Raw genomic sequence first — 16,197 nt, forward strand, 5'->3', positions numbered from 1 at the left:
CGGCTCATCCTGCTATCTATCTACTGCTCCTGCTGCCGCCCCAGGGCCGCCTTGGCCGAATCTCTGCCCCGCACTGTCCATGTGCCCCCCCCATCGGCCCCTCCCTGCCCTGCTGCCGCGCTGCCTTTTCCGTGTTTAGTGTCACGCTCTGAGGTGGCCTGTTCCCAGCCCCACACCCTGCCAGGACCCCTGGATAACCAGCCCTTCATCCCAATCCGAGGGGCCACGTCCCAGTGCCGGGCAAGGGGTCCGTGTGTAAACACCACCACAATGCACCACAGACAGTGATACACAACTGCAACATGGCACAGCACACACACTGAGCTACCCCTGACTGTGCCCACACCCACATGCCAGCAAGGGGGGGTCACACCCACCCACGGACCAGGGCCCAGCCCCTCCAGCAGCGGGTGGCAGGGACACACACACACACACACACACATCCACCTCTATCCCCAGCTCTGGGAGGGGAGTGGGGGCTAGTGGTTAGAGATGGGGGGCTGGGAGCCAGGACTCCTGGGTTCTCTCCCTCCTTGGCCCCGATGCTTGCTCGATAACCTCCCTGCACTCTCCTCTGCCTCTCCACAGCGAGCAGCTCTCAGCTCGTTTGGCTGCTAACGAACCAGTAATTACCTGTGGTGTGTGTCCAGGCTGGGCTGACAGCAAGGTAAGGGGCGGGTGAGCCCTGATAACAAGGCACCCACCTCCCTCACCTTAGGGCGGGAGACTCATGGGGGTGGGGAAAGGGGCCCGGGGCTTTTCCCCTCTAGGGGGCGCCGGCTCCCATCTGGCCCCAGGGCAGGGACTGGCTGGCTAGGGGGGCAGGGAATGGGGCCCGGGGCTTTCCCCCCTAGGGGGTGCCGGCTCCCATCTGGCCCAATGGTGGGTGCGGGCTGGCTCTCCCTCCCCGGCGCTTCCATTTAGGTGGCCTAGGCGATCGCACAGGGTGCCAGGATTATTGGGGGGCGGCATTTTGCTGGGAGGGGCGGCAGGCAGCTCTGGTGGACCTGCCGCAGTCATGCCTGCGGAGGGTCCCCTGGTCCCGCGGCTCCGGTGGACGTCCCACAAGCACGACTGCGGCAGGTCCACCGGAGCAGCAGGACCAGCGCGCAGGGCAGCGAAACGGCCGTGCGCCTAGGGCGCTAAAAACACTAGCGCCGGTCCTGCCCTCCCTCCCGCATCGTCTTGATCCAAAGTGATTGTGCTAATTGCGTTCTTAATTAATAAAGAACTTCTGGGGCCTCAAGGATCCAGGCACCTGACCTGACCCCGCCTCAGAGCTGGCGCCCCCTAGAGGGGAGAGGCTCTGTATCCCACTCCCCTGGGGCCAGATCAGGACCAGTGCCCCCTATCAGGGCTGGTGCCCCATTCCCTGCACCCCCCTCGAGCCAGGGCCAAAGATCTCCAGACGGGGCTCGTACTCCAGGCCCGCGGCCCGGCACTGAAACCCGGGGGCGTCTCGCCAGGGGCTGCCCCATGGCTGGACAAGTCAGGGCAGTTTCCCCGCTGGGATGCAGGAACAATCTGTGCACGGGGGGGGGGGGGTGCGGAGAGCCAACCTGTGAATTGGGGGGGTGATAAATGAAGTGGGGGGGGGTAGCTCCCTTTTGTGGACACCCAGCCAGGCAGTAGCTATAAAGCCCCTGTCGGTAGCTGTTCTCTCCTCGCTCTCCCTGTGCAGAGTTACCAGGGCTCGCGGCTCTGCACAGGGAGGGGAGGGAGGGAAGGTAGTGGGCACCTGAGCAAAAGAGCCACTGGGACGCCAGAACTATTTAAAATTGAAAAAAAGCTTCCCCTTTGTCTGCTCCCTTCCTTGGGCTGGAGGTGGCAGGGAGCAGGGCTGTGGAGAGAGCAGAGAGTCGGGCAGGGAGCAGGGCAGGGCAGGGAGCAGAGAGTCGGGCAGGGCCGGGCAGGGAGCAGAGAGTTGGGCAGGGCCGGGCAGGGAGCAGGGCAGGGCAGGGAGCAGAGAGTCGGGCTGGGCAGGGCATGAAGCAGGGCAGGGCAGGGCCAGGCAGGGAGCAGGGCTGGGTAGGGCAGGACATGGCAGGGCAGAGCCAGGAGCAAGGCAGGGCCGGGCAGGGCAGGGCAGGGCCAGGCAGAGAGCAGGGCAGGGCCAGGAGCAAGGCAGGGCAGGACTGGGCAGGGCTGGAGGCGGCAGGGAGCCGGGCAGGGCAGGGCAGGACCGGGCAGGGAGCCGGGCAGGGCAGGGCAGAACAGGGGAGGACCGGGCAGGGCTGGAGGCGGCAGGGAGCCGGGCAGGGCAGGGCCGGGCAGGGAGCCGGGCAGGGCAGGGCAGAACAGGGGAGGACCGGGCAGGGCTGGAGGCGGCAGGGAGCCGGGCAGGGCAGGGCAGGGCAGGGCTGGAGGAGGCAGGGAGCCGGGCAGGGCAGGGCCGGGCAGGGAGCCGGGCAGGGCAGGGCAGAACAGGGGAGGACCGGGCAGGGCTGGAGGCGGCAGGGAGCCGGGCAGGGCAGGGCAGGGCAGGGCTGGAGGAGGCAGGGAGCCGGGCAGGGCAGGGCCGGGCAGGGAGCAGGGCAGGGCCAGGCAGGGCCAGGCAGGGCAGGGCTGGGCAGGGCCAGGCAGGGAGCAGGGCAGGGCAGGGCCAGGCAGGGCTGGGCAGGGAGCAGGGCAGGGCCGGGCAGGGAACAGGGCAGGGCCAGGAGCAAGGCAGGGCAGGGCAGGGCAGGACTGGGCAGGGCCGGGCAGGGCAGGGCAGGGCAGGGCAGGGCTGGAGGTGGCAGGGAGCCGGGCAGGGCAGGGCCAGGCAGGGCTGGGCAGGGAGCAGGACAGGGCCGGGCAGGGAGCAGGGCAGGGCCAGGAGCAAGGCAGGGCAGGGCAGGGCAGGACTGGGCAGGGCCAGGCAGGGAGCAGGGCAGGGCAGGGCCAGGCAGGGCAGGGCAGGGCAGGGCAGGGCAGGACTGGGCAGGGCCAGGCAGGGAGCAGGGCAGGGCCAGGAGCAAGGCAGGGCAGGGCAGGACTGGGCAGGGCCAGGCAGGGAGCAGGGCAGGGCAGGGCCAGGCAGGGCAGGGCAGGGCAGGGCAGGACTGGGCAGGGCCAGGCAGGGAGCAGGGCAGGGCCAGGAGCAAGGCAGGGCAGGGCAGGACTGGGCAGGGCCAGGCAGGGAGCAGGACTGGGCAGGGCCAGGCAGGTCAGGGCAGGACAGGACCGGGCAGGGCAGGGCAGGGCTGGAGGCGGCAGGGAGCCGGGCAGGGCAGGGCAGGACCGGGCAGGGCAGGGCAGGGCTGGAGGCGGCAGGGAGCCGGGCAGGGCAGGGCCGGGCAGGGAGCAGGGCAGGGCCAGGCAGGGCAGGGCTGGGCAGGGCCAGGCAGGGAGCAGGGCAGGGCAGGGCAGGGCCAGGCAGGGCTGGGCAGGGAGCAGGGCAGGGCCGGGCAGGGAGCAGGGCAGGGCAGGGCAGGGCGGGACTGGGCAGGGCCAGGCAGGGAGCAGGGCAGGGCAGGGCAGGGCCAGGCAGGGCAGGGCAGGGCAGGGCAGGACTGGGCAGGGCCAGGCAGGGCAGGGCAGGGCAGGGCAGGGCAGGGCCAGGCAGGGCTGGGCAGGGCAGGGCAGGACAGGACCGGGCAGGCGGTTCTGCTGGAAGAAACTTGGCACCTTTTTGGAAAACCGTCAGTATCAGATCTAGAAACTGCTCAGCTGATCCCCAGACGTGTGTGTACAGCAGGGATGCTGAGATGAGTTTATCCCTGTTTAGTTCTTTATGGCGTGTGGACTCCTCTGGGCTAACCCCAGGTGCTTTTGTTTTTGCTTGAAACCTTTCAGCGGGACCCCATGAAAACTAGTCTGGGTGCTTAATCCTTGGAATCACTCTCTGAAAACCTAGCACTAGCCTCCGTTCCCAGGTGTATTTTCTTTCTTTCTTTCTTTTTTTTAAATAAAATTTACCCTTTTTAAGAACAGGGTTTGGGTTTTTGTGCCTTAAGAGGTTCGTGCACATGTTTTGCTGGTGGCAAAAGCTGATTTCTATTTTTTTTCCTTTCCATTTTCAGCTCGCCCCTGGCGGGTGTGTGAAATGGCTTGAGGGTCCCCCACAGGGAGGAATTCCCAAGTGCGCCTGCCTGGGCTCTCAAAGGGGTTTTGCACTTGGGTGGTGGCAGCATCCACCCATCTCAGGTCAGGGAGAAGCTGTGACCTTGGGAGTTTAATACCAGCCTGGAGAGGCCAGGGTTCATTTTCAGAGTCCTTGCCAGCCCCACTTGCTGCACTCGAAGTGCCAGAATGGGGGATCTGCCTTGACATGGTGGCAGAGCGGCGGGATCATTTCGAACCAGAGGCACAGACCTCAGGATTTTAAAAGGGCCCATTTTTCCTTTTGGCAGCCTGCAAAGCCCGGGAGTTTTTTTTCTCTTTTTCTTTTCTTTGTTGCCTGGGGGGAACAGGCAAAGGGTTCAACCTGCAAAGCCAGGGAGTCCAACAAGCAGTGCATGAAGTTGTGCTCCGGCACTGAAACCCTACAGCAACCAGTCCTCCCAAAGCGGCATGCCAGGGAGAAGACAGACCCAGAACGAGCCCAGACATCCCGCTCCATGACGGAAATGCAGGGAGGGGATGGGCGACCAGAGACGTTCCCAGAGGGAAGGGTCAGCCCTCCCCCACCCGAGATCCAAGTGCCAAGATGGAGGGATGCCCTTAACCCAGGCCGAGTTCTGATGGCAGAAGACAGGAATTTCATCCTACAGATGAAGCACTTGAAGGCGGAAGCAGAGGAGAGAAGAGAGCTGAAGCGCTTAGAGCTGGAACGGGATAAGCTGGGGCCACCAGGTAGCCCTAACAATCCTTCTCCGGGTATCGCTCCCCATTCCAAGAAATTCCCCGCCTACAAGGGAGGCGATGACACAGGGGCCTTCTTAGAAAATTTCACAAGGGCCTGCCTTGGTACAGCATCCCTCCAGACCAGTACATGGCGGAGTTGAGGCCACAGCACAGTGAACCCTCAGCAGAGGTGGCAGCTGAAATGCCAAGAGAACACATGAATGAGTATGGACTTTTTAAACAAAAGGCCGGAATTAGGATGGGGCTAACACCCAAGCATGCCCATCGGCGGATCAGAGCCCTAAGGTGGAAACCAGACATGGCATTTTCCCGACGCCCACCACACTGTAAAAAATTGGGATGCCTGGATATCAGGAGCAAATGTTACATCTCTGGGTGATCTGACTGTCCTATTGCAAGGGGAGCAGTTCTTGGAGGGGGTTCCTGAGGAAATAGAAAGGTACATGCTAGATGGGAACCCAAAACTGTAACCAAGGCGGGGGAGATGGGAGCCAAGGAGGTGGAGGTGTCAGAGAAGAAGGCCAGTAGCAGTTGGTGGGGATTCCAGAAGGCACAACCCGAGGCAACACCCCACCTTCAGGGTCAGCCCCAGGCCCCACCTCACAAGGAGGAGCCCTCCACACCGCCAGGGAGACTCCAGACGCCCTCTCATCCCACCACCCACTCTCCAACCACCCACCTCGGCCCAGCCCACAGTCAGCTGGGCGATGCTTCAAATGTAATGAGCTGGGGCATGTGAAGGCCACGTGCCCCAGGAGCACCAGCCGACTGCAACTCACCACCCCGGGGTCCCACCGAGCCTTCAGGCCCAGATGCCTCACAGATACCCCCAGAGCGAAGGGAAACGGTGAGTGTGGGTGGGAGGAAGATTACTGCGTGGAAAGACACTGGAGCACAAGTGTCAGGTATCCACCAATCCCTGGCGGACTCCAAATTCATCGACCCACAGCCCAGGTGATGGTGCAGCCCTGTAAGGCCAATTCTTTTAACTTGCCTACAGCCAAGCTGCCTGTCCAGTACAAGGGCTGGTCAGGAATATGGACTTTTGCAGTCTGTGATGATTATCCCATTCCCATGCTGCTGGGAGAAGACTTAGCCAACCATGTGAGGCTAAGAAAAAGGGTGAGGATGGACCCCTGCAGCCAGGCTAAACCGGCCTCCAGACCTAACTCCATTCCTGAGCCTCCTACAGGGACCCAGCCAGAGGTGGTGAACCAGACCCCAGACCAGAGTCTATGGCAGCAGTTGTAGATCCAGTTCCTGGGACCAGCCAGAACCAGCCCAAGGATAGTCAACATCAGAGCTCATGCCTGAAACCCCACCAGAGCCAGGGGAGCCAGCACCAGCAGGTGCCACGGATCCTGCACCTGCAGTGGCAGCTAGACCAGCGCAAAAGGCTCAACCAGAGCCTGAAATACCACCCAGTGCACCAGCAGAGAGCGGCTCCCATTCGACGGAGACACCTGCATCGCTTCCCGTGGGACCCAGCCCAAGTCCACAACCCAGCGAGGAACCGATGTCTCCAGCATCAAGGGAGCAGTTCTAGGCAGAGCAGGAAGCAGAGCAGAGCCTCCAGGGACAGCGGCACGGAGCAACCCAACATCTCTCAGCTCTTCCAACAGGTCCAGGTTTGTTGTAGAAGGAGGACTCATTCAAGGAAACTCTTTCTGGTGGGCACAAGGAGGACTGACATCCTCAGCGACAATGGTATTTCCAGCTAAGTATAGAGAAAAGCTCTTGAGCTTAGCCCAGGATCAGCCTAGTGGCCATGTTGGGGTGAACAGGACCAAAGACCCTTTGGGGAAGTCATTCCACTGGGAGGGAATGCACAAGGACGTTTCTACCTATGTCCAGTTTTGTGAGGTCTGCCAGAGGGTGGGAAAACCCCAAGACCAGGTCACGGCCCCTCTCCAGCCATTGAGGTTCCATTTCAGCGAGTAGCTGTGGATATTCTGGGTCTTTCCCTAAGACGACACCCAGAGGGAAGCTGTACATACTGACTGTCATGGATTTTTCCTGGCAGACATTTTTGCCAGGGTAGGTTGGCCCTCCGACATCCTTATGGATTCAGGAACTAAGTTTCTGGCAGGGACCATGAAACATCTTTGGGAAGCTCAAGGGTTGAACCACTTGGTGGCCACCGCTTGCCACCATCAAACAAATGGCCTGGCGGAGAAGTTTAATGGGACTTTGGGGGCCATGATATGTACATTCGTGAATGAGCATGCCAATGATTGGGACCTAGTGTTGCAGCAGTTGCTCTTTGCCTACAGGGCTGTACCACATCCCAGTTTGGGATTATCACCCTTTGAACTCGTTTATGGCCATGAAGTTAAGGGGCCATTTCAGCTGGTGAAGCAGCAATGGGAGGGGGTTACATCTTCTCCAGGAACTAACGTTTTGGACTTTGTAACCAACCTGCAAAACACCCTCAAGGACTTTCTAGCCCTTGCTTGAGAAAACCTACAGGATCCTCAGCAAGAGCAAAAGTCCTGGTATCATAAACATGCCAGAGAGCGTTTCCTTCAGAGTAGGTGACCAAGTCATGGTCCTGAAAGTGCTCCAGGCCACTAAGATGGAAGCGTCGTGGGAGGGGCCATTTATGGTCCGAGAGCACCCGGGAGCTGTTAATTACCTCCTTGCGTTCCCACACCTTACCCTAAAACCTAAAGTGTACCATATTAATCATCTAAAACCCTTTTATTCCAGAGAAGTCAAGGTTCTCCAGTTTCCAGCCCAGGACAGAGACGACGCTGAGTGGCCTGAAGGAGTTAACTATGAAGGAAAAAGCAATGGTGGCATGGAAGAGGTGAGCCTTTCCGTCACCCATGGGTGTAAGCAACGCAGCAAATCCAGGAGCTGTGCACCAGCTTCGCGACAATGTTTTCAGCCATCCCAGGACGGACAGAACGGGCGTGTCACGCCATTGACACAAGTGATGCTCACCCAATTAGAGCCCAACCTTACCGGGTGTCTCCTCAAGCCAAAACGGCAATAGAAAGAGAGATCAAAGACATGTTACAGATGGGTGTAATCCGCCCCTCTGAGAGTGCATGGGCCTGTCCAGTGGTTCTGGTTCCCAAACCAGATGGGAGAATCCACTTTTGTGTGGACTGCCGTAAGCTAAATGCTGTAACTCACCCAGAGAACTATCCAATGCCACGCACAGGTGCGCTATTGGAGAAAGTGGGATGTGCCCAGTTCATCTTCACCTTAGGCTTAACCAAGGGGTACTGGCAGGTGCCACTGGATGACCCAGCCAGGGAAAGATCGGCTTTCATCACCCATGTTGGGCTGCATGAAATTAATGTGCTCCCTTTCGGGCTGCGAAGTGCACCTGCCACATTCCAGAGACAGATCGATAACCTTCTGGCTGGGGCTGGGGAATTTGCAGTCGCCTACCTCGATGATGTGGCCATAGTCTCAGATTCATGGGCAGAACACCTGGAACACCTCCAGCGCATACGGGAGGCAGGATTAACCGTTCAGGCCAAAAAGTGTCAAATAGGCCTAGACAGGGTAACGTACCTTGGACACCAGGTGGGTCAAGGAACTATCAACCCCCTACAGGTTAAGGTAAATGCTCCAAAACTGGCCTGTCCCTAAGTCAAAGAAGCAGGTCCAATCCTTCTTGGGCTTGGCCGGGTATTACCGACGATTTGTACCACACTACAGCCAAATTGCCACCCCACTGACGAACCTGACCAGGAAAAACCAGGCAAATGCCGTTCAGTGGACTGAGAAGTGTCAGAAAGCCTTTAGCCATCTTGAGGCTGCCCTTACGTCTGACCCTGTACTGAGGGCCCCGAACTTCAACGAACCATTCGTCGTAACCACAGATGCATCCGAGCGCGGTGTAGGAGCAGTTTTAATGCAGAAAGGAGCAGATCACCAATTCCATCCTGTCGTGTTCCTCAGCAAAAAACTTTCGGAGCGGAAAAGCCACAGGTCAGTCTCAGCAAGAGAACGTTACGCCGTTGTGTATGCTCTGGGGAAGCTACGGCCGTACCTTTGGGGACGGCAGTTCCACCTGCAGATTGGCCATGCTGCGCTGAAGTGGCTTCACACAGTCAGAGACTAACAAAAAAGTCCTCCGTGGAGTGTAACTCTTGGAGAGTTTGATTTTGAAATACAGCACATTTCAGGAGCCTCTATCCAAGTGGCTGATGCACTTTCCCGGGAAGGTTTCCCAGAATCAGCCAAGTAAAAATGTCCCTGTATTCAACGCCATTGTAGTCGTTGAAATGTATAAAATACTGTTTAGTCCTTCATGTAATTAGTAAAATTAGAGGTGCATGTATCTTATTAACTCTTTTTTTCTAAACCTCCAGGAAGAAATCCCAGCCGGCGTGGACCTGACCTGAACCAGGCTGTCCAGCACCGTCTGTGATTTGGGAGGTGTCTGATAAATGAAGGGAGGCAGGTAGCCCCCTTTTATGGACATCCAGTTGGCCAGTTGGTATAAAATCCCTCTTCGTAGCTGTTCTCGAATTGCTCTACCTGTAAAGGGTTAACAAGCCGCACTGCTCTGCACAGGTAACAGGAAATGAGCGGGCACCTGGCCGAAAGAGCCAATGGGAAGGCTAGAGCCTTTTAAACCTGAGAAAAAACTTCCCTTTTGTCTGTCTGTGGTTGATCTCTGGGGAGAGGCAGACAGGGCAAAGCGATGCTGTAAGAAGCTTGGGGCCAGGCAAGAAAAATCATCAGTATCATACCTAGAAACTACTCATCTGAAACCCCAGATGTGTAAGTGGATCAGGGAATGTCTAGGAAGACGCTATTTGGTTTATCTCTGTCTATTGCTTTATGGCGTGTGGACTCCTCTGGGCTAACCCCAGGTGCTTTTGTTTTTGCTTAAAACCTTTCAGCGGGACCCCATGAAAGCTAGTCTGGGTGCGTAATCTGTGGAATTGCTCTCTGAAAATCTAGCACTAGTCTCCGTTCCCAGATTATTTTCATTCTTTTTTTAAAATAAAATTGACCCTTTTTAAGAACAGGGTTTGGGTTTTGGTGCCTGAAGAGGTTTGTGCACACGGTGTTTAGTTAGCTGGTGGGAACAGCTGATTTCCTTTTCTTTTTTTTTCTTTCCATTCTCAGCTCTTCCCCAAAGGGGGGTGAAAGGGCTTGTGGGTCCCCACAGGGAGGAATTCCCAAACGCGGCTTCCTGGGCTCTCAAAGGGGTTCTGGACTTGGCAGTGAGCCCTGACAAGGGGGCTGGGGGTGAGTCTGAGGGGAGGTTCAGGGTGCGAGTTTGGGGGCCCAGGGTTTAGTTTGGGGAGGAGGTTCCGGGGATAAGGTTGGGGGGCTGGGGGGTGAGTTTGAGGGGGAGGTTCAGGGGTGAGTTTGAGGGGGAGGTTCAGGGGGAGAGGTTGGGGGGCTGGGGGGTGAGTTTGAGGGGGAGGTTCGGGGGTGAGTTTGAGGGGGAGGTTCAGGGGGAGAGGTTGGGGGGCTGGGGGATGAGTTTGAGGGGGAGGTTCGGGGGTGAGTTTGAGGGGGAGGTTCAGGGGGAGAGGTTGGGGGGCTGGGGGGTGAGTTTGAGGGGAAGGTTCAGGGGGAGAGGTTGGGGGGCTGGGGGTGAGTTTGAGGGGGAGGTTCGGGGGTGAGTTTGAGGGGGAGGTTTGGGGGTGACTTTGAGGGGGAGGTTTAGGGGTGAGGTTGTGGGGCTGGGTGTGCATTTGAGGGGGAGGTTGAGGGGTGAAGTTGAGGGGGAGATTGGGGGAGGTTGTGGGGGCTGGGGGTGAGTTTGAGGGGAAGGTTCAGGGGGAGAGGTTGGGGGGCTGGGGGTGAGTTTGAGGGGGAGGTTCGGGGGTGAGTTTGAGGGGGAGGTTTGGGGGTGACTTTGAGGGGGAGGTTTAGGGGTGAGGTTGTGGGGCTGGGTGTGCATTTGAGGGGGAGGTTGAGGGGTGAAGTTGAGGGGGAGATTGGGGGAGGTTGTGGGGGCTGGGGATGAGTTTGAGGGGGAGATTCAGGGGGGAGGTTGGGGGTTCTGTCTGACTTTGGGGTGTTGCTATAGCCAGTGGGGCTCACATTTAGGGTTTGACATCCCAGGGGGGTCACCCTGCTTTGGCACCCTTGGGTGGAGTGTGGGGGTCTCTGGTCCTGATTTCAACCCCAGCTCAGGATGCCCCCCAGCATAGCTGGGGCTGGGTGTTACCATTTTGGGGGTGTGGGGGGGGGCAACTCCTCCATTCACTCTGCTCCCTGTCCCCTCCCCTCCCCTGAGGCTGATGTCGAGTGTCACTGTCCCCCCAACCCCCCAGCTGACTGTAGCTACAGCCGCCCGGTGGGAGACAAGCGCAGAACACCGCGCCAAGGGTGATGGATGGACTCGTCTGCCACCGCTCCCTCCCCCAAGGCACCGCCCCAGCTGATGCCATTACAGGGGGGGCAATGGGGCCAGCAGGGAACGCTCTCCACCAGCAGCCAGTGCTGGCCCCAATGCCCCAGGCCGCCGCTGGGGAGGGGTCATTTCTCTCTCTAACAACCCCCAGACACCGCCCGCCTCTGGCAGGTGGTACAGTTGCCATGATGCCCGTCCGTTGCTGTCAGTACCAATGTCATTGCGGCTCTCCCTCCACACCCAGCCTGCTCTAACCTCTAGACCCCAGTCCCTCCGAGAGCCAGGGAGAGAACCCAGGAGTCCTGGCTCCCACCCTCCCTCCGATGCTCCCTCTTCTGGGGATGAGTGGGCAGGGGGGGTGAAGCTGCTGAGGGTTCCTTCCCCTGCAGCTGGTGCTGCGAACTTCCCCACAACAGTGCTCCCACCAGGACCCCATCCCTCTCCGGTCCCTGTCTTCCTTTCTGCACTTTGTCGCTCCCCTGTTCCCCTTCCCCCCTTCCCCAGGGAAGCCACATGTCCCCTGAACTGCCCCCCCCGGCCCTCTTCACTTCAGCTCTCATGTTGGGGGGCAACAGGGTCTTGTTTATTCCTCAGGGACCATCTGGAGAGACGGAGCTGATAATTACAGGCCTGTCACTGTCGGCTGCGCTGGCGTCAGCCGCGGATCCAGGGCACGGACGCGGGGGGAAGGGGACAGAGATGAATGAGAAAGAAAGAAAAACAACAAATGAATTGAGTCCCTGGGGGCCCAGATGGGAACAGGCACCCCCTAGAAGGGAAATACCCCGAACCCCATTCCCTGCCCCCCCCCGAGCCAGCCAGTCCCTGCCCTGGGGCCGGATGGGAGCCAGCGCCCCCTAGAGGGGAAAGGCCCCGGGCCCCATTCCCAGCCCCAGGAAGGCGACTGGGTCTGCGGTTTGAAGCAGCTGCTGCCCCAGGGGAAGCTGGTGGCTCGTGGGCTAGAAGCCAGATCCCTGCGGGGGCTGGAGGGCAGAGGCTGAGGAAAGGAGGAACAGGGCAGGAAGGAAAGGAGAGATCCCCAGATACCCAGCTCCCGCACCCCACCCCAGAGGTGCCATGTCCCAGTGCTGGGCGAGGGGTCCCCGGATACCCAGCCCCTGCACCCCACCCCAGAGGTGGCTGCATCCCAGTGCCAGGCGAGGGGTTCCCGGATACCCAGCCCCTGCACCCCACCCCAGAGGTGGCTGCATCCCAGTGCCAGGCGAGGGGTTCCCGGATACCCAGCCCCTGCATCCCACCCCAGAGGTGGCTGCATCCCAGTGCCAGGCGAGGGGTTCCCGGATACCCAGCCCCTGCATCCCACCCCAGAGGTGGCTGCGTCTCAGTGCCTGGTGGGGGGGAGAGGGGGCATCTCCTCCTCCTCCTGGCTTCGCAGCGCAGATTTGTTTGTTTGTTCATTGTTATAAATAAACCCTGTTAATTAGGATTCTCGCCGCGTGAGGCCGGCGGCTCCTGTCAGGCCGCCTGCGATCCCGTCCCTGGGGGGGAGAGCTGATAAGGGGAGGCGGACTTGGGAGGGGCACCCTGGTGCTGAGCCAGCAGCGGAGCTGGGGGGGGTAGCCAGTGGAAGGAACAGGTGTCATCTGAACCCGTGGAGGCTGTAAAGGGACTAGGGGAAGTGTAGGTGGGTAGGGGATACCCCAGCGTGGCACTAGGGGGCGCTGTGCTATGGGGAGCAGGGAGTGCTCCCCCTGGTGGTCTGTGGGGGCCCCATTGAGGCGCTAGGAGGTGCTGTGGGGCAGGGAGCGGGGCAGATAGGTCTGCAGGGGGCGCTGTGGGGTGGGGAGTGGGGCAGATGGGTCTGTAGGGGGCGCTGTGGGGCAGGGAGCGGGGCAGGAGGATCCATAGGGGGTGCTGTGGGGTGGGGAGCAGGAAGTGGGGCAGGTGGGTCTATAGGGGCTCTGTGGTGCAGGGAGTGGGGCAGGAGGGTCTGTAGGGGGCACTGTGGGGCAGGGAGTGGGGCAGCTGGGTCTGTAGGGGGCGCTGTGGGGCAGGGAGTGGGGCAGCTGGGTCTGTAGGGGGCGCTGTGGGGCAGGGAGCGGGGCAGGAGGATCCATAGGGGGTGCTGTGGGGTGGGGAGCAGGAAGTGGGGCAGGTGGGTCTATAGGGGCTCTGTGGTGCGGGGAGTGGGGCAGGAGGGTCTGTAGGGGGCACTGTGGGGCAGGGAGTGGGGCAGGAGGATCCACAGGGGTGCTGTGGGGTGGGGAGTAGGGAGTGGGGCAGGTGGGTCCATAGGGGGCACTGTGGTGCAAGGAGCAGGTTGGGGGGCTCAGCAGGGGGCTCTCCCCGTCCGTCAGCACTTGGGTGCGCCCTGGATGGCGTGTGGCGAAGGGGGGATGGGGGGATGCTGCGCTCGTTACCTGATTAAACGATAGTTCACCTCCGGCGAGGAGGCCGCGCTTACCAACGCGCCTCCGTCACGGTAAATGCCGGCCTAAATTATTCACCGGGCGGCTTCCCTTGGGGGCGTGTGATGGATGGATGCTGGGGAGCGGGGGCGGGGGGGAGCGACTGGATTTTGCCTCCTGTGCAGAAAAGGCTCGGGAGGGGCAACGTCAGCCCCCCCGTTCTAGATCAGCAGAAACCAGATCTGCCCCCCTCATGCTGGGTGGAGGGGTGGGAAGAAACCAGCCCCTTCGGTCTAGACCTGGGGGAGAGACAAAGCATCCTCCATGGTTTAGATTCATGGATGAGGGGAGCCCGGCGGTATCTAGATCCCCCAAAGGGAAAAGCCACCCGTAATTTCTAGAACCATGCATGAGGGAACCCCTTGGATTCTAGAGCCAAAGAGGGGGAACCCCACCCTGTAGTTCTAGAGTCACGGGTGAGGGAACCCCTCGAGTTCTAGATCCCGAGAGGGCAGAATCTGTCTGGAAGTTCCAGCTCCAAGGAGGGGGCGAAGCTGCCTGCGTGTCTAGATCTCCGGATGAAGTAACGTGACTCAACGTTCCAGATCCCAATGGGGGGGATCTGCTGTTAGGTTCTAGATTATGGGAGGCGGAAGCTGCCTGCTGTTCTAGATCCCCAGAGGGGAGACAGCCCAGAGGTTCTAGATCTGGGAGGGGGTGGATTGACTGGCCCGACGCCTTACTCCAGCCCCGGGTCAGAGCCGTGCAATTCAGGCTGCAGAGTGCTGGGGTCCCCCAGGGAAACCCTGGCACTATGGCCCGGGGCCGAGGGGCCCAGCGCTAGGATGCTGGTGGCCCTGGGGAACCCCCCAAGCACCTAGAAGCTAAACTTACATGGTTCTCATGTTCAGTCCTGACCTGCTGAGCTAAAGGAGAATCCCCCTCAGCCGGGTCAGTACAGGGACTTTGACACAGAGCGGGCAGCTCACACACACACAGAGCGGGGCCACTCCCCTGCAGCAGAGAGCGGTTCACACACACACATACTTTAACCTTCTGGACACCGGATGAAACAACTGCCCAGGTGCGGCTGTCGGCCGGCCCAATCCCCCACCCCTTCCCTGCCACCCCCCCATGTCTCCACATTACCACAACCTGGCCCGGCCCATCTGTGCCACACAGCCGGGCGCTGAGCCAGGCTCCCGCAGTGACAGGGACCTTGGGGCCTCATGCGGAACCGGGCGGCTGAGGTGCAGTGACAGCTGAGGTCACAAAGGACGGGAACAGACAAGCAAACAACTGAACAACTCAGGGACTCCTTGCCCGGCACAGATGCAGCCACCTCTAGGGTGGGGCATGGGGGCTGGGTATACAGGGACTCCTTGCCCGACTCTGACATGTGGCCCCTCTGGGTGGATGCAGGGACTGGCTGTAGGAGGCCCCTCATCTAGCATTTGGATGCGGCTCCTCTGGGGTGGGGTGCGGGGGCTGGGTATACTGGGACCCCTCGCTTGGCATGGGGATGTGGCCCCTCTAGGGTGGAACATGGCAGCTGTTTAACACCCAGGTGTATTTGAAGACAGTGACGGACGGGGGATCATGTGCCCCCTCTGGGAGGGGCATAGCGTCCAGGGGTTAGAGCAGGGATGAGGGGGCCTGGAAGCCAGGACTCCTGGGTTCTCCCCCCAGCTATAGTGACTGGGGTATGAAGCAGCAGGTGGCTGAGTATGTGTGTGACCCCCCCCAGCACCCCCTGATTCCTTCACACTCCTCCGCTCCCCTCAGGTTCGAGGCTCCAAGCTAAAGAATTTTCCAGCTAAGCTAATTAAAATCCCAGACAGCTCCCCCCTCCCCGGCTACCAGCCCCCTCCCCCACAATCCCCCGGGAACTAAATCCTGTGTCCCGGAGCCGAGCATTTAGCGTGGAAATAATTACAGAGCTAACACAGGCATCTAGGGGATGGAGCCCGGCAAGGGTGGGGAGAGAACAGAGACATGCCACACACGGCGACACACAGAAACACGCCAAGACACACAGCGACACACAGAGACACGCTACATATGCTGTCAAGTATCAGAGGGGTGGCCGTGTTAGTCTGGATCTGTAAAAGCAGCAAAGAATTCTGTGGCACCTTATAGACTAACAGACTTTTTGGAGCATGAGCTTTCGTGGGTGAATACCCATGCTGAGACACACGGTGTCACACAGCCACACGCTACATATGCCAAGACACCCACAGACACATGCAGAGCCACACAATGACATGCAGACAGCACACATGCTGAGAAACATGGTGACATAGAGAAACATGCTACACACGCTGAGACACACGGTGACATGCAGGCACACACTACATACACAGAGACACATGGTGACACACAGACACTCGCTGAGACACAGGCATATGCTACACATGCCAAGACACATGCAGACACACACAATGACACGCAGACACACAGTGATATGCAGACACACAGCAAGACACAGGGTGACATACATACATACGCTAAATACACAGAGACACATGATGACACACAGACACATGCTACGCATGCCGAGACACACACAGTGACACACAGACACATACTACACATGCCAAGACACATGGTGACACACAGACACATGTGACACACCCCAAGACATATGGTGACATGCAGACACATACTACACACTCAAGACACACAGTGACATGCAGACTC

The sequence above is a fragment of the Gopherus evgoodei genome, unplaced genomic scaffold, assembly GCF_007399415.2.
Source record: "Gopherus evgoodei ecotype Sinaloan lineage unplaced genomic scaffold, rGopEvg1_v1.p scaffold_35_arrow_ctg1, whole genome shotgun sequence".
Classification (NCBI taxonomy): domain Eukaryota; kingdom Metazoa; phylum Chordata; order Testudines; family Testudinidae; genus Gopherus; species Gopherus evgoodei.